This window comes from Crocodylus siamensis, chromosome 4, assembly GCF_052110815.1.
Source record: "Crocodylus siamensis isolate JL-2025a chromosome 4, ASM5211081v1, whole genome shotgun sequence".
NCBI classification, from domain to species: Eukaryota; Metazoa; Chordata; order Crocodylia; family Crocodylidae; genus Crocodylus; species Crocodylus siamensis.
In genome coordinates this window covers 180,454,003-180,475,647 of record NC_143398.1, presented here as the reverse complement: position 1 = coordinate 180,475,647, position 21,645 = coordinate 180,454,003, and positions in this window count along the sequence as shown.

The window sequence follows — 21,645 nt, the reverse complement described above, 5'->3', positions numbered from 1 at the left end:
TTCTTGTCTAATTTTCTGAGCTTTGCTTAAGCCGTCTCAGGCGCACTTGGAGATCACCAGTAGGTTCACAGCTCCACTTGCTGGCTTCTTGTTCCGAAGACGACTCAGCTTCCGGAGTGAGTTCGTCTTGGGAGATGTTGTCCTCTGACGCTTGTGGATATCGTTTCACACGAGTATGATGTATCCAACGATCATGGCCAGTAATCTTTACAGCGGTGTGGGTTGTTAGAAGTACCTGGAAAGGGCCACTCCACCTCTCAGTCAAAGGCTCCTTTTTCCACCGCTGCACCAAGACCCAGTCTCCCGGGGAGAAGTCATGTACCGGTACATCTAAAGGCAGACGCTGAAAGGAGGCTGCATACCTGTGAAGAGAAAACAAGACAGACTGCAAGGCAATAACATATGTATGAAGTTCACTATTACCTAATTCAAAAGTTACATTTTCTCGCATCCCAGGAGGTAAGACTCGAGGTGGCTTGCCAAACATAATTTCATATGGGGTCAATTTGAGGCCCCGTCGGGGAGTGTTTCGAATGCAAGTAAGAGCTAGCGGCAATGCTTGAGGCCACTTAAGGCGTGTTTCAATACAGATTTTGGTGAGCAAAGTCTTTAAAGTTCTATTCATGCGTTCCACTTGTCCTGAACTCTGTGGTCTCCATGGTGTGTGTAGTTTCCAAGTAACCTTGAGAGCTTGTGCGACTTCTTGAATCACTCTTCCCACAAAGTGTTGTCCTTGATCCGACTCGATGGACTCAGGCAGGGAATACCGAGGAATGATCTCCTGTAACAAATACTTCACTACTACAGCTGCAGTGGCAGTCCTGGTGGGCCAAGCCTCGACCCAACCAGAGAGCTGGTCTACCATGACAAGTAAAAACCCGTGATGTCCGGATCGTGGGAGCTCGGCAAAATCAATCTGCCATGCCTGTCCAGGGTACGCTGCCCAGGGTCTACCTCCCATTGGCACAGGGGGTTTCCTTCGAGGGTTTACTTTCTGGCATGTAATGCACCTGGTAGCAATGCGCTGAGCTTCTACATATAGCCCTGGGGCTACTACTTGGCGGATCATTAGATCACCCATGGCCAAACCTCCCATATGGGTTCTTGCATGGAGCTGTTGCAGCACCTCCCGAAGCAATGGCCTGGGTATCATAACTTTCCCTCCTGGTACTATCCACCACCCCTGGGAGTTCTTTTCTGCACAAGCTTTCTGTGCAAATTTATCTTCTTCAGGGGAATACTGTGGGACCAAATCCTGAACGTATGGCCATATGGCATGGGACATAGCCTGCTTGGATACCTCTTCCGCTTCTCCCCCAATAAATGCAGCTTCCTTTGCTGCTGCATCAGCCTTTGCATTCCCAAGCTTATGCTTTTTCTCAGCAGCCTTCCCATGGGCCCGCACATGAATGACTGCTACCTCTTTAGGCTGGTGGAGTGCCTCTAGTAGTTTAATAATCTGGGGGCCATTAGCAATCTTATTCCCAGAGGCAGTAATGAAACCCCTTTCTTTCCACAATAGTCCGTGCGCATGGACTGTAGAAAAAGCATAGCGAGAATCAGTGTATATATTAACTCGCTGGTCTGTCCCCAGCTGTAATGCTCGGGTGAGCGCAGTGAGTTCTGCGGCCTGTGCCGACCATGAGCTCGGCAATGACTCCCTCCATACTACCTTATCCAAGGTTACCACTGCACATCCTGTTCGTCTTTTTCCATCGATGACAGAGCTGGAGCCGTCCACAAAGTATTCAACATCTGGGTCTTCAATTGGGTCCTCAGCAAGATCAGGTCGCACCTGCGTGGTCTGATTCAGGACCTCAAGGCAGTCATGCGCCGGTTGCCCTGGCTCTGGCAGCAAGGTTGCAGGGTTTAAGGCTGTAGTATGTTTGAAAGTAAGTCCTGGATTAGAGAGCAAAAATATCTCATACCGTGATTGTCTGGAGGGGTTAAGAAATTTCCCTCCCTCAGTCCCTAGGATCTGGGGAACTCCATGAGGAGTGAGTATTTCCATATCCGCACCCATGACTATCTTCTGGGCTTCTTCAACAACCACTGCTGTGGCTGCCACAGCCCGAAGACAGGCTGGCCACCCGAGTGCAACTGGATCTAGAACCTTTGAATAATATCCCACGGGTCTCCAGGTCGGGCCCGATGGCTGTGTCAGCACCCCTGATGCAACCCCTCGATTCTCATGAACATACAGTCGATATGGCTTTTTACTGTTTGGGATGGCTAAGGCTGGGGGCTGGGTTAATGCTGCCTTCAGCAGATCAAAAGCATGCTGCATTTCTTTATTCCATTTCCATTTAGTGAGACTCTCCTTAGTCAGGGATTCATACAGTGGTCTAGCCTTCCCACCGTAATCTGGTATCCATAGTCGACAGAACCCAGTTAGCCCTAGGAATGCTCGCAGCTCCTTGGGTGACTTAGGTGGGGTTAGACCTTGAATCGCCTGTATGCGATCTGCACTCAGGGCTCTGACTCCTTTTGAGAGCTTATATCCCAAAAATGTGACTTCAGACTGACATATTTGGGCTTTTTCTCTAGAGACTTTATATTCTTTTTTTCCCAGAGTGTTTAGGAGTGACCTGGTGGCTTCCTCGCAGAGCTGCAAGTTTGGGCTTGCAACTAGCAGGTCGTCCACATACTGGAGGAGAGTCACTGCGGGGTGTGATCCCTTCCATTCCTCCAAGTCCTTTTGAAGGGCAAGTCCGAAAATATGGGGGGCTGCTATAAATCCTTGTGGAAGAACTGTCCACATGAGTTGGGCTTTATGGAAAGTATCTGGATCCTCCCATTCAAAAGCAAACAATTTTTGACTCTCTCGGTGAAGAGGAATAGAGAAGAAAGCATCTTTCAAATCTAGCACTGAAAATATTTCAGCTTCCCCCGGTACTTGTGTCAAAATCGTGTGAGGGTTCGGGACTACAGGATGGTCTGAAAGGACCTTCTTATTTACTGCCCGTAAGTCTTGGACCAGTCTGTATGAGACCCCATCTGCCTTTGGCACTCCAAGGATGGGGGTGTTATAGGGTGAAGACCCTTCCACTAGCCATCCGTACCTCTTGTATTTCTCTATTAACGGCTTGAGTCCAGCTCTGGCCGCTCGGCTGAGTGGGTACTGCTTTACCCGAGCGGGCCCCTCCCCATCCTTGAGTACGATCCTTACCGGGGAGACGAACTTAGCTCGCGCAGGGGTTCCATCAGCCCATACTGAGGGGTCTACTCCAGTCATGTGATCTTCTGGACTTACTGCAGGGCGTCGGTCCTCCAGGAGAGCCATCTGATAGTTCGAGCTCTGCTTGACAGGTAGCTGGACCACCATCTGATCGTCTCTGAAAAAGATCTCAGCTTGCAATTTTGTGAGTAAGTCCCGCCCAAGGAGTGCAACCGGGCAACTTGGAGAATACACAAAGGAGTGCTCGAGCAAATGGTCCCCCACCTTGGTGAGGAGTGGTTTACAAACAGGGAGTCGGGTCTGTGTTCCCTCAATCCCTTCTACAAGTACATGCTGTTCACTAGTTCCTGCACAGGGGGGTTTTTCTGGAATCATTGAAAATGTAGCCCCAGTATCCACTAAGGCTTCAAAGTTTTTGCCACCAACCCTAATGGTTACCATGGGATCTTCTCGGGCTCCAACCCGAAGGGTAGTGGTCTTAGATCCCTGTCCCCTTCATTCTGAATCCTCACCCTTGTCTTCTGCCCGCATGAGGTGACCTCTCGGTTCCCCCTCTCTCTTCTCCTTCAACTTCGGGCATTCCCTCTTCCAGTGTCCTTTCTCCTTGCAATAAGCACAAACATCTGCTCCCACTCTTTCTCCCTTCCTCTTCTGTATCCCAGCCTTTCCAGGGTTCCCTCCAGTTATAGCAGCTGCTAGTGCTGCCATCTGTCGCTGAGCCTTTTTATCCTCCTTGCGCTCCTGCACTTGCTCACGATTCCCATACACCTTATATGCAATTTCCACCAGCTCTGAAATCGGTTTCCCAGCACCTCCCTCAGTTTTCTGTAACTTCTTACGGATATCAGCAGCAGATTGACCAATAAACATAAGATTTACCATGCGCTGGTTATCTGGGGCTTCTGGATCCAGATCCGAAAACCTGCGAAACGCCTCATACAGCCTCCCAAGGAAAGCTGAGGGTTCCTCCTCTCTTCCCTGTCTCACCTCATACAATTTAGACAGATTGGTAATCCGAGGCACTGCCTTTCCCATTGCTTCCACTATAATTCCCAAATACCGTGCACTCAGCTCTCTGCCCTCTGCAGTATGATTGTCCCATCCTGGCTCTTCTACAGGGTAGGTATCACGCAGAGTACGACCAGCAGCACCCTCTGACTCAACTCTGGCTGTCGCAATACGCTCTGCTGTACCTAACACTAATCTCCTCTCCTCCGGGGTTAAGAGAGTCTGGAGCATCATCTGGACATCAGCCCAAGTGGGTCGATGAGTCTGCCCAATAGATCGAAACAAATCCCTCATCTTTTCAGGGTCTTCACGAAAAGAGGGGCTCTGATTTTTCCAGTTAAATAAATCTGAAGTGCTAAATGGGGTGTAGACAAAAGTTGCAGTGCCTCCTTCCCCAATAACCTCTCGCATCGGACAGTTCAACACCGGCTGTGACTCTACAGGCTTGCGCAAATAATAACCCTTATTTCCTGATTCAGATGAGGCACTTGGCTGAGGCTCACGGTCTAACTCATTAGGTATGCATTGGTACATCGGTGGTGGTCTCTCTAAGGGAGGGGGCGGTGGTGCAGAAGAACTGGATGCCGAGGAGGCGTCTGACTCATCTTCGCTACCCGACAGGGCAACCGGAGCACGGGTCCGGTACTCAGCCAATTCAGAATCTCCCCCCTCATTAGACTCAGGAAGTACAGGCGGCCCCCCCCGAGCCTTTTTCTTAACAAACATCACATGAGACTTTGCTAAGTAATTCTTAATCCAAGGTGGCTGATTTTGAACCACCCACAACCAACAATCAATATAAGGAAACTGATTCCAATACCCATTTTGCATAACAATTTCATGGATAGCTATCACTTCTTTTAGCACAAAGGATCCTTTCGGGGTCCAGTGGACCCCAAATGTTGGCCACTCGAGTTGACAAAACTTAGTTAAATTATTTTTTTTCATTTTTATTCCATAATCGGCCGGCCTTGCAAATTTATTAAAATGACGTAATAAGACTTTTAGAGGGGTATCAATATTGTTTTCTACACGAGAGCTACTCGTACCCATTTGCCCACAAAAATGCACCCAATGCACACCAAATACCAAAAAGATCTCAACAACAGATGATTTACAATGAGAGCTAAGCCTAGAATTTCTCAGCAAACTTACACATCCTTTGTTTTAGATCCGTACACCAAATTAGGCAAAGGGAATTCGTATACTCACTCAGATACCCCAGAGATCTCAATCCAGATTCCAAAGTGTGTCTGCCTCTCCAGAAACTCAGAATTTACATAGGATACTTCCTTTAACTTCCCGGATATCCAGACTTAAACCTCAAATACCAGGGTGAGTCCAAAGTCGGCTCGGTGTGCACAAATCCCTGGTACTGGAGGTGCTCTGTCACTGAATTCCGGGGTAGTCCTTGAGAAGCCCCACGTTGGGCGCCAATTGTTGAAGAAAAAAATTGTGGTTCGTTTCTCGGGAGGTGGAAAAAAAAACTTTCAGCTTCAGACACACTTTATTAGTAATACAAAAGGTATATATTTGCAAATAGGGTCAGAGGGAGAAGACAAAAGATCAAGTCCCTCTGCCCCCGAGCATAATCATTAGCAGGCTTTTATCCCCTCTCTCCTGACCACGTGTGCAGAAGAAGGAATTTTTACAACTCATTTCCGGTTCATACAAACATATATGTAAACATGTCGCTTCATACGTCCCATGTGCATTATAATTAACTACTTAAGTATGCGGGGCGGGTAGGCTTAATATGCATTAGTCTATCACGCGTGCGTGGATGGGATTCAGGATTACTCAAGGTTCATCCTAAAGGCAAAAAATGGCATTTGCTCTTATCTTAGCCTTAGGAATTTGGGGTCATAAAAGAAAGTGTGATTTAGTGTGACAAAGAGATAGTAAATTTGCAGGACAGAAAGGGAGTGATGGCTTAGTACAAAGGGCCTTTTGGTGACTTTTCCCTTCAATTTCCACCCCCCCTTTCCCTCTCCCATTAAGGAGACAAGGATGGGTAGCAGCTGTGTTTTTTTTTTTTTCTAAATCTGCTATTGATAATGCATTTTTAATAATATTTCTAACACACATATGTACAGACACACTTGCACATGCATATATTATATATATATAATTGTGTATGAATTATTATATATACACACATACATATATAATTATATTGCCATTATATATGTATATATAATATAATAAAATTATGTATATAATATAATTTAGTAGTTAAGTTGTATCTAACTGCAACTGGACCCCTGTTGGCAAACCACTATACCACTGTAAGTCTCTGCTGGTGTTATTCAGGTTCCACAAGGATGCAAGCATCTTCTGGTTACATGATCTGATCTTAAATTACTTCCTTTGTCACCTCTGGTGCCCAAAGCTTTTCTACCAACAATTACTAAGCAGTAGGAGGGATGTCCCAGCCAGAATCAGGCCTTATACACAGTTAGTGAACTGGCCTGTATAGGCCTGAAAGGCGCTTTCTTTTTCCCCCAAACACGTTAGCTAACTGTGACTGAAAAGCCTGTGAGCCATGGTGTAGATGAAGTTTAATACCTTTGGAGTCATGGTGGTTCCACTGTATTAAGATGCAAACAAAAATCAGCATAAGGGGCGAAGCTTCACAGAGATGCCGGGAGCCTTCTTAATAATTTGGACTTTATTGCAACAAGGCCACATTTTGAGGCAGGGCCCATCCTACTGCACATGTTAAGTCTTTTCAGTAGCTCAAAAGTTGCATGGTTTTTGAGTTCTGTTTTTATTTCAGATATGGAGAAATGCTCTGAAGTCTCTCAGTATTGCCTATACTGCATGCGTGCAGAGATCTACTGCCTTTCCTCTGGATACGCTGGTTCAAATGTTGCTGTTTATAGACTGAAGAAGCAGTGCATTTTGTAAATTATTATGGCCTAAGTGTGTCTAATGGGTAAGGAGATACACAAGCTTTTCACAGTTATCATGTCAATGGGAATGGGAATGGCTGCTGGCATGTTCTTAATAGCATTGCTATATGGGCAGCAGCCTTTGGGTTAACTTGGTCAAGAAAAAATAGCGATCCATAGGACCTCAGTTTCTGAAGTACTGAATTCAGTGATGTCTATGGAAACTTGTTTTATAGTTAGTTAGTCCTTTCCATGCTACAGGAGTTGTATCTAAACCAAAGGAGTTGCATTTGACATCTGCCCACAGTAGGACATTTAGATTCACAGGAAATTTATTGTAGAAGTAACTTAACTATGTCTGCACAATAATGTTTTCTTTGTTCCACTGTACCTTTATTGACTTCCATTTTATACAATAGCTAACCTCTCAGATATGGAGCATAAATCAATTGTATGATTATGCCATATAAAGGTTCACTGGCATATCTGCAAGGCACTTGACATAAATTGCTCAGCAGACATGGAAATACCAGCAATGAAGTCTTGATGCTAAACTGCATTAACTTCTGTGACAGGGATGCACAATTTGAGACTCTTGGGCCATGCACAGCCTGCCAGGCAATTGCAGTGGGACATTCTATGCTGAACTACTTTATTAATTAAAAAGGGTTTGAAAAGCAAGACTTTGAATCCAGTGCTTTCATAGCACAGTGATTCATTAATATGTGCATGCATCTGCACATACAGTCCAGTTTTCTACCTGCAAATATGCTGAAAGCTTACATCTGATCAAAGCAGATCCTAGTAGTAGCAGCCTTCATCTGAAAGCCTACCATGGAAGTGGCCCTCAATAGTTTAACTGATGCACCCTGAATGATGGTCTATTTGTGCAATACTGTAGTTATTACAATCACAGTTTGAGGTGTGGCAATGGCTGGGTATGTATCCATATACAGCAAGTGTGTTTGTATGTGTAGACTCTAGTTTAGTACTGACCATGTACAAATATGAAGCTGCCAGTTAGTGATGATTAGAGATTCTGTGACAAAAAGTGGTTTTTCACTGGAAAATGTCAATTTTTTGGAATTATTGGGTTTAAGTAGAATTATAGTAAGTAGTTCAGCATACTTCTCCATACAGAAATCCACAATGGATTTTCTAGTGAAGACAACAGGCAGAATAGCTTGGAGCCTGGTGGTTAGGGTATTCACCTGAAATGTTTCATAGTTTCTAGGGTTGGAAGGGACCTGAGCAGATCATCTAGTCTGACCCCCTGCCATGGAGGAGACCTGGTTGATGATCTTTGTTCTGCCTGATTTAGAATATCATTCTACTACATTCCTCTCAGTTTCTACTGTGGAAGCTGTTCCACTGTGTATAAAATAACTATTCACTGACAGCTGAGTCTCCCCATCCCAAATGAGTCTCCTAAGCACTGAGCTGTAGTGCTAGCCTCTCTCTGACCCAGGGAATATTTATTTTTGCAAAGTGGAACAGCTTCAACAGGAGAAACCAAGAGAGAAGCACCTCAGAATATCCATTAGTTCCTTGGTCAGACCATTTACTTGGGATGTGCAAAACCTGACTCCGGGTCTACTCCAAAGCAGGCTTGATTTAATCTCATGTCTCCCGCATCCCAAGGATATGCCCTAGTCACTGAGCTATCAGTTAATCTGGTTGGCATGTGTTTCTCTTCCATAGAAAAAACTGTGAAAGGTCTTGTATTCATTCCAGGGAGAATGAGTGAGGTTTTCCCAAATCTTGAAAATATTTGTAAGATGGAAATTTTTTCTCTCCCAGCTTTGCTGCCAGTGCCCTTAGGTATATTTAGTGTTTCTTTTGCACAGCTATGTGGAGCTAAATCATTCAGCTTTCCTGGAACCAGAAGAGTTCCTGCAGGCTAAGAAGTCCATGTTCATTAACCAGAAGCTAACTGTGGCAGTTGAAGAAGTTGTAAATGTTGGGCCATTACACCCACTAACTCTCCACATTCCCCTGTTCAGCTTCAACGTGCAGAACTTACATGTGGGAGACAGGAGTACATCATATCCAGCCATCAGCAATTGGGAAGTTGATCCAGATGGGACCAGTGAGTGGACCTGGACTCGGCCAGCAGGGCTTGGGGTTTAACCCTACCTTACCCAAACATCTACCCCCAAGGGAAGATTTGGGCCTATGGGAATTGGTTGCTTGTTAACAGTTGGAATTGTTACCCTTTTGTAGTGTTGTCTGCACAGAAAAGAGAAGAAAACTGTTCAGAACCAATGGTAACCAGTGGAGCCTGCAGCACAAGTTGATGCATTCCTCCCCCTGCCTGTTTGCCTCATTCCTCAACTCCTGTACTTCTCACAACTCGGTCTCTTTCTCCCTGTATTGAGAAGCCTGAGCTCCTCTCTCCCAAACCTTGTGGCCCACAAGTGGTAAGAAGCTTTGTTTATACAATTGCATTCAAATCCCTAAAATAACTATGGACTTCGGAGTCATTGCCATCAAATAACGTTCACCTTACAGGCTGTGACTGCAGCAAACACTTATATGTGTGTTTAATATGCAAGTATTGAATTAGTGGCACTAGTCCTTCCTCGCTATTAAATATATGTCTGTAAAATGGGGCCAAAGACAGCCAGTGTCTCAGATGGATTATCACCAGCCAGGCTGATCCTGTCTTCATGCACTGCATTGTAAATCGGTAATAATGTCACTCAGTTCAGTCCCGGACTTTGGTGTTCTCTGTTGGGCCTGTGGCTTCTGTGCGCCAGTAAAGGTAGGTGAGCACAGAAATGGTTGGAGAGTCAGCCCAGGTCCCTCAGAGCTGCAGCAGGGGAAGGAGATGGCAGAGTAGACACAATTGCAGTCATGCAGAGCAAGGAAACTCCAAACTTAGATGATCCCCTTTCAAAAGCTGTCGGGACTACAGGAGAGTCAGGGCCAACACTATTCACAGTACTAGAGATTGTCTTGGAGGGTGCAGAAGGAGGATTTGTCAGCACCAGGTTTTCCTTCATCATTGAATTCACTTAACTGGAGTAAAGGGCCTGGGGAATGGGATTTTATTCAGGGTCTGTTGGATAGAAAGATGCAAGGGGGAGGTTCTCTTTGTGCACAGCATTTGGGGTACAGTCAACCCGAGCATGAATCTGCCAGGGATATGGCCCATCACAGGGCGGGAAATAGTTTGAAGTTGCAGGACTATTTACAGTTTCGGGGCAGATTTAATTATTTAAGCCAGGGGTATGATTTGCTAGTGGGCCAATCCCAATAGTGGGGACACTGTTAACAGAGTGATGGAGCTTCCCTTTCCTTCCACCAATCTTGTGGTAGAACCCTGAGGTAAGAGGCCTTGAGGCATACCCTACATTCATGAAATTCAATCTTTGTTGAATCAACCAAGGAAAGGAAAAGGACCCCAGAAAGGTAATGAAGGGTGAGCAACCAGTACATGAGACACAGGTTCCCACTTGGAAGGGGGGCACAGAAATGGTAGTTGTCATCACTGCCAGCCCAGCCACCACCAGTGCTGCAGCTAGCCTGGCTCCTGCCACTGCTTCTGTCACCCAAGATGCAGGCCCCACTAGTCATGTCTCTACTAGATCAAGCTGCCTTTTCACACCAGGGCATGGACCATTCAGTTCTTTCTGGATGTTTATAACCAGCCCCTTGAATTGTACCAAGAAATAAACCAGAAATGCAGGAGACTTGAAATGCAAAAGACTGTTTTTGTCTTGTCAAGAGTTAAACCTTGTTTTCACCTCCAGGCTATTACAGACAATACATGGGGAGCTTGTACTGAAGGGCTTTGAAAAAGATTGTGAAAAAGACAGCATGCTGGAAGCTTTTCACACATTAGCTGCCATGTGATAAGTCTGTTAACTTCATCTTCACTCCCACGGGCCCTGTGGGAACTGATAGCAGACAAGCTGGGTCATTTCAAACCAAAGGAGGGGGCTTAGATACCTTGCCAGAATGGTGCCAGGACCAGCATAACACAAACCTGGCTGAAAGCTTTCTTTGGCCACGCATATGGAAGGACCCTGCCTGTCCTCTTTTTCTGAGTAGAAGTCCTGTGGGGGTTAGCATAAAGAGATGCTAAGGAAACATCTTCAAATGGGTTGTACTAAGTTATATCACTTTCTTTGTGCTATTGAAGCGCTACCCATATGTACTGGGAGGCAGCTAGAAGATGCTGCAGCTTCACGTGAACTAATAATGACCTAGAGGGAGTGTCAGCAGTGTTGTTACTACTAGCTTCTCAAGTGAGCTGAATTAGTGCACACTGGACTCCATTTTGCCTCAGTTAGACTGCTTCCAGTACCCAAGTTAGCTCAGTTAGAGCTAGCTCAGGTATCTCTACAATGTATTACAGACATATAAACTCTTCATAAAGAAAGAGTTAACAGTAAGTCAGGAAACGGTGGTCCTTTTTAGGCTGCTTGAAAAGGAGCTTACCAGAGAGACCAGATTTGTTGCATAAAGAGGTGTTATTTCTACATATTCACTCTTCAGAATAGATTTGCGCTTTGTCTTACTAGTGAAAGGATCCAGGTCACATTGGCATTCCAACTTATAGTCACACTTTTGAAAGCTTTCATTGCTTTATATTTGCCCAGTTTTAAACCATAGTTACTAACGAGTTGGTAATGGCCTTGCTTTGAGCAGCATTTCTGATGCCACTGCAGAGGAACTCCTGGCAGAAGTGATGATGGAAATTCTGAGACAAAATGCAGAAGAAGAATTAAACGCAGAAAGAACGAAATTAGAAGAAGAAAAGAGCAGGGCTGAGGAGGCCAGGTAACAGCACCAGAGATTAGATACACAACTGTATAAACTGCAGATTCAGAGGGCAAAAATAGTTGAAGGAAATAACAATAGATGCAGGACCTTTTCCTGTAGACATGGTATAAATTCACAGTAGTCAATGAGAGATTCAGGGGAAGGGGCAGTGCTTGAAACCTACTTTTTAGGTTCACACACTGCCTCTGTCTTTCTTAACTTACCAAATTTCACGAAGTCAGTTAATAGCTTTTACATCCATTAGACAGGAGCAGGAAAGGGAACTGTTTACAGCGTTGTTGAGCCAGTTATTGGGTGCAGAACTGATGGAAGTAGTCATGGAAATTATACAAGAGCCATCAGCCAGTGAACTGAAGTGAGTTCTAACCTGTTAGCAGCACAAATTGCATGCACTCTTTGATACGGCCTCTGGACCCCTTCCTGTGAAGCACAAATCTCATCTGCTCTCCAGTGGGAGCCCTCATTCCTCTTCATCCTCTTTGCTGAGATTAACAGTTGAATAGGTCCCTAAGCCAGATCCTTGGCTGTTATAAATTGCTTTAGATCTATTAACTTTCGATAAAACAGTGTTGGTCAAAACCAACTACAGGTATGGCCAGGTGCATGAGTGCCATTAGCTGTAAGAATTATAGATTATTATCTTTCATAGTAGCTTCTTACAACCCATTTTTTGCTTACAATTAGGGGAATTTTTGCTTTTTCATATGAAGCATTGCATAGCATTGAAACAGATGTTGCATTTCACCTTGTAACTGATTCTCTTGAAGCTGGTTAAGCTTTCCATTAAGAATGCTAAATCATAATAGTACATGATTCCCAGATTGCAGAAACCTTGTGTGCAGTGTTTTACTCTCACTTATATAAGTGCTTTCCATTGGGATATTTGTCTGGCTATTTTCTTTCATTTCCTTGTCTGCTAGATGTATTGTAAGAAAAGACCAGAGAGTGAACAGTGACCTTTTATCTATGAAAGTTTATACTGCCCTATTGCACAAATTTGTGGAGGAAGAGAGTTTCCAGATGGCCAAGGAGATTCTCCAGGAGCTCAATAATTTCCTCAAATGTTTGCAAAAGTGAGTGAAATCCATGCAAAGCTTCTGCTCTGGAGATGGTCAGAAGTCACTTAGATAGTATGCAAAAGGAGTCAGCTTCTATTCCTGAATAGCTTTTCCACTTACAATTTCACCATAACTCTGGCCAGTTTCCTTACTGTTGTAGCTTGAATGTAGTGACAGAGGCCCTGGAGCTGTCTGAGGACTCAGGAAGACAGGACAGCACTCAGTTTACAATTGATGGTAAGAGGAAAAAGTCTTGAAGCAGTACTTCACTGGGTGGAGCGTGTCACCTTTCTCATGCATAAAGAAGAGTTTGAGCCTGCTTATGAATGGTATTGCTCTATGTGCATGCTTGGCTATAAAGTTTCATTGTAATAATGCAAGCTCTATTTAGTTTACGTCACAGGATATAAGTGAAGGGCTGTGCACCAGAGTGATTAAGGAGTCTTGTGGCTCCAGATATGTGAGTTAGGGCCCTGCTCCAGACTTGTTCTGAAGTCTGCATTCACCTATAAATGATTACCTGGTGGTCAAAAGTGAATCTGAATCAAAAGTGGTCAGATATGATACTAACCACGTCACTTCCTTGTGTGCTGTTGGTTAACCACGCTTAGCCCTATGAACTGCTAGGCTAGGAAAGGTCTTTAACCTTGAATCTTGTCCTTGATTTTGGCATCACATTTTACATGGTGCTTGCTTCAGCGACCTTAGTAGTTACTTCAGTATAAATCCAGAGTAACTGAGAACAAAGTTTATCTCAGCTATATTTCCTTTTCACAGTTCTGCATGCTTCTTGCAGCTTTTGCAATCAATATCAAGTGGTACATCTTAGCATATTATTCTGTGTTACAAAACCTATTTGCAGCTGTAACTTTTACTCTCTGTCTGCTCAGTTCACATCTCATTTATGTGTATTCCAGGCTCTGTTGTGTGTTTTGATATATGTTCAAAGTTCTGGCTATGCTTACAGTGTGATTGAGAAATTATGTAGTCTGATGGCTTTTGATGTTGACATGGGAAAAGTATTCCAGGTGAAAAAAAACCCAACCAGTTTGTAAGCTGCAGTCTAAAAAGCAGGGGTTTGGGTACACACCCAACCTTGAACTCTCAACCTTTTGGGCCAAGATTGAGCACCCACACCACTAGGAGAGCTAGTAAAGTCAGCACCTAGGCCTTCCCCACAATGCTGCCAAGAAGAGCACACTTATGTATATTCAATTCACCACCACCACCACCCCACACTTAAACAAATAAATAAATCAAAATTCATCCTTTCAGGGAGGACCCTGTGCCCTGCTAGAAGAGGCCTTAGACAGCCCCAAACATCCCCCTTTTCCCTGCCAGCCTCATGCATAGACTCCGAGACACAGCAAAAGCCTCCAGGGCTGCTGGCTCCTTCCTGCTCAGGCCTCAACAGTCTCCGCAACCCCCAAATTCAAAAACAGCAAAAAATCCCATTTTGGACCCATCAACTTCCCCATCCTTAGAGACCCTCCGAGTGCTCTGAGCGGAATGACAAATGGGTCTTAACTTGCTCAAAAGCGCATGGCATGCAAGCACAAATGCAGTCCACCACAAGAACCCTGATTAATATTTTTAAGGCACAGTAAATTAATGAGGATCAAACACTGTGGCGTGTACAAATGCTCGTTAATACTATTTTGCTACCAACTGTTTTAAAGGTGGAAAGGAACTGTTCTACAATGGGCAAAACTGAAGAGTCAGATGAACTTTCCCAGCTGCTCCCTGTTATGTGGAAACAAATAGCAAACTGAAGGCATTATCACCCAGTGCAGAGTGCTCCACAACTAATGAGAGCTTAGCTAAAGGAATCGTAAAGCTGGGACATGCTGGGAATCTGGGAATCTCCCACACCAGGTAATGCAATGGTTGAGATTGTCCATCTTTTGTGTTGCATGCAGCAGAACAACTAGGAGGGACTGCATTTACTATGGTATATGTAGGTTTTTTTCCCCATTAGAATTATACCAGTATCCCCCTACTGAGAATCTACCCATAGATCTTTGAGGATATACAAATAGTTAGACCCATTACATTGTTGTACTGTTATGATTTATTCAAAGTCATCCTATTGTATGCGTACAGAATTGTACTTTTTCTGTGTCAGAAACAATGTGGGTTGGCATCCTGTACCCTGGCTGTTAGTATCCATTTTCTAACGCTCAGCCAGTCTAGCTTACAGTCATTTCTGGGGTTCTGCTTCTGGCACAGTAAATCTCATTGGTGCTTTGTATCTCATATAAATAGATTATTGGAGGGTGCTTTTGCTGTGTCATCTTGCATAGTTTAGCCTGGCAGTCTTTGTATCACATACAGGCTTTGCTTAGTAATTGAAAAGCATTGCATGCTATAAACAACATCCTCCTCTAGGAGACTGCATTTGCCACCTGATTCCCTTGCCTTCTACACCCCATCCTGGGCACAGCTACACAAGATGCTTACCTTCTCATTAGCATAGTGTACTGCAAAGTAAGCATGTGTGTCCATGTGTGTACATGCTTATTTTGCGGTAAACCTCCCTAATCCAGAATAAATTTGCTACCTACAAATGCAAGTAGCAAATTTACTTGGGATTAGTAACAGTGCCATAGCCCTCTTGTACATGCCTCCCTGCCCCTGGGAGCTGCCTTCTGCCAAGGCAGGGTCCCACACAGGAGCCCAGGCGCAGACTATGTTACCCTGCCCCGGCAGCAGGGAGCTCTAAATCCCCTGCTCCCAGGTCACGATCAGGGAGCAGGAGCTGGGAGATCTTTATCTCCCAGCCCCCACTTCACCATTGCAATCAGGGAGCTTGGGGCTGGGGGACCCTTATCTCCCAGCCTGTGCTTTGCAGTCACAGGGCTTGGGCTGAGAGACCCTTATCTCCCAGCACCAGCTCCTTGACTGCAGGGCCACTGCTGGGAGGGGCATATCTCCCAGCCTTAACTCCGCAGCCACCGGGCTTGGGTTGGGAGATGAGCATCTTCCAACAGCGGCCCTGCCGTCACAGAGCTGCTGCTGGGAAATAATAGTCTCTCAGCCTGAAACCCACAACTGGCATTGTTTCTGCAGTCATGGGGCTGGCACTGGGAGCTCCCTGCTGGTGGGGGCTGAAGAACTTGGTCCCTGCTCAGCTTCATGAGCATAGAACTGGGGGGAAACGGACATAGGCGGTGGAAGGCCGGGGGCTAACATGTCTTAGGCAAAAAAGGTGGGTCAGTTGTGGCAGAGCAGGCTCTGGGTGGCTCCAGCACAGGAGGGAGGAGTGTGTGCAGATACAGACACAGACATGCAGCCACAGCCTGCTGCAGGTAGCCAGGAATGCAGCTCAGTGGCATGTGCAGCAGCGCCCAGCATGCTGCTCAGCAAGTCTGTGAAGGGGAAGGGGTGGGGGGAGGCACACAGAGACCCCCACAGTGAGGGAGAGGGTGGGGCAGAGGCAGCGGCAGGGGTGAATGAGGCTCCAGAGCGGGTTGTGGGACAGAGCCATGGGCAACTTGTCCAGGGGCACAGGGCAGCTCCTGCCACTGCGTGCACCCTAGGGGACACATGAGGGGCACATGCCCCCTGAATTTATGCATAGGGTGGAGGCAAGCTGCCGCTGCAGGCTGCTATCCCTGTGGGGACCCCCTGCAGCCCTCCCTATGGGACAGCCTCAATCTGCCCTCCATGTGGGGGCCTCAATCTTCCCCCACACGTCCCTTAACCCCACATACTAACCTGCTGAGCAGTTTCTGTCTGTGTAACAGCACAGTAGAAGTATCTTTTAAGGTTAAGTTTTAATCAGCCAACCAAATAATATTTTTTCCCTTCACCCATGGAAGCAGGTTGGGAGCTTGTTTCCCACCCCCCGGCTCCACGAGCACGGAGCTGGAGGGGGAACAAGCTTCCCAGCCTGTTCCCTGACCACAGAGCTGCTGAGGAACAGGTTGGGAAGGAAACAAGGTCCCTAGCCCCTGCCCTGTGTGCCCAGGTGGAGACAATGTCCACCTAACCAGCAGCAGGGAGCTTTCAGCTTCTGCTCCCTGATTGCAGAGCTGGACCTGGTAGCTTGTTCCCACCCCCTGCTCTGCAATAGTGGAGTGGGGGCTGGGAACAACTAACCTGTATTCATCACTTTAGTCCTTAATGTGGTGCATTTTGTTATTACAGTATTAGTTCTGAGACTTGCAAGAGTTAGCACTGCTTTGTTCCATATTTATCTGGCAGTTAGGCTTCTGTCACACTAGAGGTTACTTTAATTTATAGAGTAGAAGGACTGTGAAGTGTTTTGGCCTAGGGCTTAGAGGAAACAATTTGTCGTCTTGAGCCTCTACAACAGACTTCCTGTGTCACATCAGGCAAGTTGCTTTCTGTGCTGCAGTTGCCGATCTAGTAAAACGAGGATAGTAGGTGTTGTAAGGAAAATCACAGGCGACTGATGGAGGAGGCACGGGGGGGAGGAGCATGTGTCCCCATTGACAGGGCCGTACCTGCTGCCACTGATGGTGTCACCAGGAGCTCGATGTATCCACCTTACAGGGTTGTCCGGGGTAGCATGGGAGGGTGCCCTGCCACAGATTCAGGAAACACCAAGTAGCCCATGCTGAGAGACAATCAGAGTGCTCCGAATGAACCATCGGCCTAACCTCGGTCTCAGGAGTTCAGCGTGCCAAGTGGGTTTGTCGAGTCACGCCAAGGCCTGCACCATTCCACCATGAAGCCCTGCCACTATTCAGTTTACTTCTGGGACCCAAAGCAGATTCCCTGTGTTGTGATAAAAAGCAAAATACATTTCCAAGGCGCTGTCTGAAAACTGAGCTGGGGTGGAATACCCATCCTTGAACACTCAGCCATTTGGGGCAAGGTTGAGCATCCATAGCAAAAGCCAACAGAGCTGCTGGTTCCTTCTTGCTCAGGCCTCAACAGTCTCAGAAGCCCCCAAATACAAAAACAGCCAAAAATCCCATTTTGGACCCACCAACTTCCACACACTCAGAGGCCCTCCCAGTGCTCCGATTGAAGCAGGAGCCAAATCTGGGCCTCAGCGTGACATGCCAAACCCTTTTGGGTTTGGCATGCCATGCCGAGGCCCCAACTTCCCACCCTGGAGCCTGCCACTTGTCCGTTTGCTTCTGGGGCTCTAGGCAGCTTCCATGTGTAGTGGTGGGGAAAAAAAAAAAAGTTTGCAGGGGGCTGGATGAAAACAAGGGATTGAGACATGCCCAGCCTCGAACACAATTTTTGGGGATAAGGAAGAGGACACACACCACTAAGATGCATGGTAAGATCAGCACCCAGCTCTCTACCACCACACTACTAAGAGGATCACACTTACATACATTCAATTCCCCACCACCACTCCAGAATAAAAAAAAAAAAAAATTCAACCCTTCAGGGAGCACCCAGTGTCCTGCTAGAAGAGGTTTTAGGTGGCCACGAACATCCTCTTTTCCCTGCCAGCCTCATGCACAGACACTGGGACACAGCAAAAGCCACCAGAAGTGCTGGCTCCTTCCTGCTCAGGCCTCAAGAATCTCAGGAGCCCCCAAAGTCAAAAACAGCCCAAAATCTCATTTTGGAGCCACCAACTTCCTCATCCTCAGAGACCTTCCCAGTGCTCTGATTGAAGCAGGAGCCAAAATTTGGGCCTTGGCGTGGCATGCCGATAACCGAAGGGGTTTTTGGGGCTAAGAGGATCACACTACATACATTCAATTCCCTGCCACCACCCCACACTCATGAAAAAAAGAAGAAAGAATAAATTTCAACCCTTCCTGTAGGGCCCTGTGACCTGCTAGAGGAGGGCTTAGACAGTGCACAAACATCCCCTCTTCCCTTCTAGCCTCATGCATCGACCCCACGACACAAGCAAAGCCTCAAGAGCTGCTGGCTGCTTGCAGCTCATGCCTCAACATTTTCTGTAGCCCTTAGATTCAAAAAAATTAAATACACCATTTTGGCGCCAAGACATTTCCTGTCTTCAGAGACATAGGTGACCAGTGGGAGTTCTCTGCCTGCACTTGCCTACCCTAACAGTGCTGTCATCGCCCCTGCTGATGGCCGTGTCTGTGGGAGTTTTCCATTCCTACCCTAACAGGTCTTTTCCCTCTGGCAGTACTACCAGTAGTATCTGTGGTCCACAGTTTGAGTTTTTATTTGGGGTTGTTGCAACGTAAGTGGTGTGATGTCATGCCTTATATTTTGTGATCTCTTATGTTGTAAATTAGTAGATGAATAGAGTGCTAGGGCTCTGCTGGGACCCTGTGTTGTTATTATTTCACCTGTTTATTTGTATTTAGTTGTGGCTTAGTTATTGTTCACCCGTACTTTTCTATAGTTTATCTGTTGGCTATCTATGGTTATTCTGAGTTTTTTCGGTTTCAGATCAGATACTTACCTGTGACTTACCTGTATCTGGAGCAGTGGTATAAGGTTTAATGGCCCGTGGGGTATTGCTTGTGTTATTTGTTTAGGTGTCTTATAAATATATTTATATATTAGTACATATGTTTATATCCATGTTTGTTCTCCTTGTGTTAAGTTAATGTAAATAAATGTGTATATATTTAAGTCCCCCAACTGTCCTGGCTTGTTTTCATAGGGACAGAGGGAAACTGAGCGGTCTGCATCTCCCCCACAGCATACCTGGCAGCTAACAATCCCCTTCAATCTGGAGAAGGGGATACCTTCTCCAAATTGAAGGTATCCAAGTTACCTGTGCAACATGTACATAGTCTAAGATCAGGGATCAGCAACCCCCAGCACACATGCCGAGGATTGCACCCAAGGCCATTTTGCTTGCCACACCACCGCCAGCCCAGCCTCTAAGCAGCAGCTGCCAGCCATGGAGCCCAGGCTGATCCCAGAAGGCAGCTGGGAGGCTGCAAGCCCTGCTGCAAGCAGACTGGGCTGCTTGTGCTGGCTGCAGCTGGGAGGCTGCAAACAGCTGCCCCGGCATGTCGGCATTCCGGCACCTTCCAAGGTAGACAATGTGTTTTTTTCTGCACTCTGGACAAAAAACGTTGCCTACCCCTGGTCTAAGCTCATCAAATTGAACACATGTTGTTTAAGGCTCTGGAAGCTGCAACACAATAGGAGTGTGTTGTGCCTTTGTATTCTAGGGCTTTATAATCTTGAGTGTTTTAAATCTTTGTAGGTTTGAGGATTCTTTTCCCTGGAGAGTGACTGACAGCATAGGGCACCTCAGAGAATCTGTGTTTCTTCCCCACTCCCTTCCTCAGATTCTGGTTTCTACACTACAAGATGTTCACCTATCGGTCAAGACAGCCACCTCTGCAAGCCCACAGGTAAAAAAAATGGAAAAAAAGCAGGTGTGTTCTTTGGCTAGGGACAGGCATTACATATAAACCTGTTTAAGTGATCAGAAACTGGTTTACGCTGTAACAGAACAGATGTTCAGTGCACATAAACCAGTTTGAGAAAAACCTGGTTGCAAGTAGTGTCAGACTTAACTTATTTGGCTGAAACCGGTTTATGCAATGTCTGTCCCAGACCCCTTGCTCGTTTAAGATAAACCCAACCTTGGCTCTCTGGGTTGGACTCTCTGCTCCACAGCAGGTCTGCCCCCTCCCCTCTGCTCCTTGGCTGCAGCTTCAGGAGGGACTGCAGGCTGCTCACCTGCCTCCCCCTCACCACTCCCTGCTAAGCAGGAATTCCCCCTCCCCTCTGCCTTTCTGAGGAGGATCTGTGTATTAGCTAGCAGACCACATCCTGGCTACCATCTATGCTGAATCAACAGGTAGCTGGTAATGTCTCTCTGTTATTTTCTTAATTGGGTGATAAACACTGTTATCAATTCCCTGCTGGGCTAATCACAGCGTCCTGTTCCAGCCTGGCCACGTCCCCCTCAGCTCCATGCTGTGGAAGGAAGGGAGGGCTGCTCTAGTGCCCCCTGGTGCCTAGCATTAGCCACTGCAGGCATATGCCTGCATTATGCCTGCATTTTTGGGATGTCTGTCCCATTAGATTGCCCATCTTTTTGCTGTCAGTTTTGGTAAGCAGGTGTGTGGATCGGTAACTGAAGTCTAACCATGTGGTCAGAGCTGGAGCAGGGCTTAGCCCAAGTTGGCACAGCCATCTGTACAAAAGGAAAAATATACTCCTTTGCCCCAGAGCAGCCACTGTTTCAGACATGCATGAAAAGTACCTTTTATGCCAAACGCGGGGCGTAGGATGCCCATATGAACTTGTTGATAAAGCTTCAAAGGAGCATAAAAGCACTCTCCACACCCTGTGCATGCAGTGGGAAGCCTTCTCCAAAGAAAGTATTGCCAGGTGACATGGCGGGTATTCTCAGAGCCTCCTTGTATACTGAAATCCCTTGTAAAATGGAGATAAGGGTAACTAACTTCCTGCCTCCTGATGGTGTGAGAATATAATGTTTGTTTGAGAGTGCTTTTGGAAATGGAAAAGGCTTATCAAATTGTTAAGTGTCCCCTGGGAAAAAGTTCTAACACCCTTGGGGTTGATCTAATTTACACTCATCCAGCTGCACCAGAGAACAGAATGCTTGTAACTTCTGCTTCCCTTCGCTGTTACTCTGACTGTGGCAGGAAATCAAGTTGGAAGATCAAAACTGGGCCCAGTGCAGTTAACATGGGATTATTTGATCCTCTTTGTTTGAAATCACTTTCACTCTTCTTGAACAGGCTTCTTTCTTGTTCACGTGCATCTTTTGCTCACCACTATCCTTAGAATGAAATCTGTCTGAAAAGAG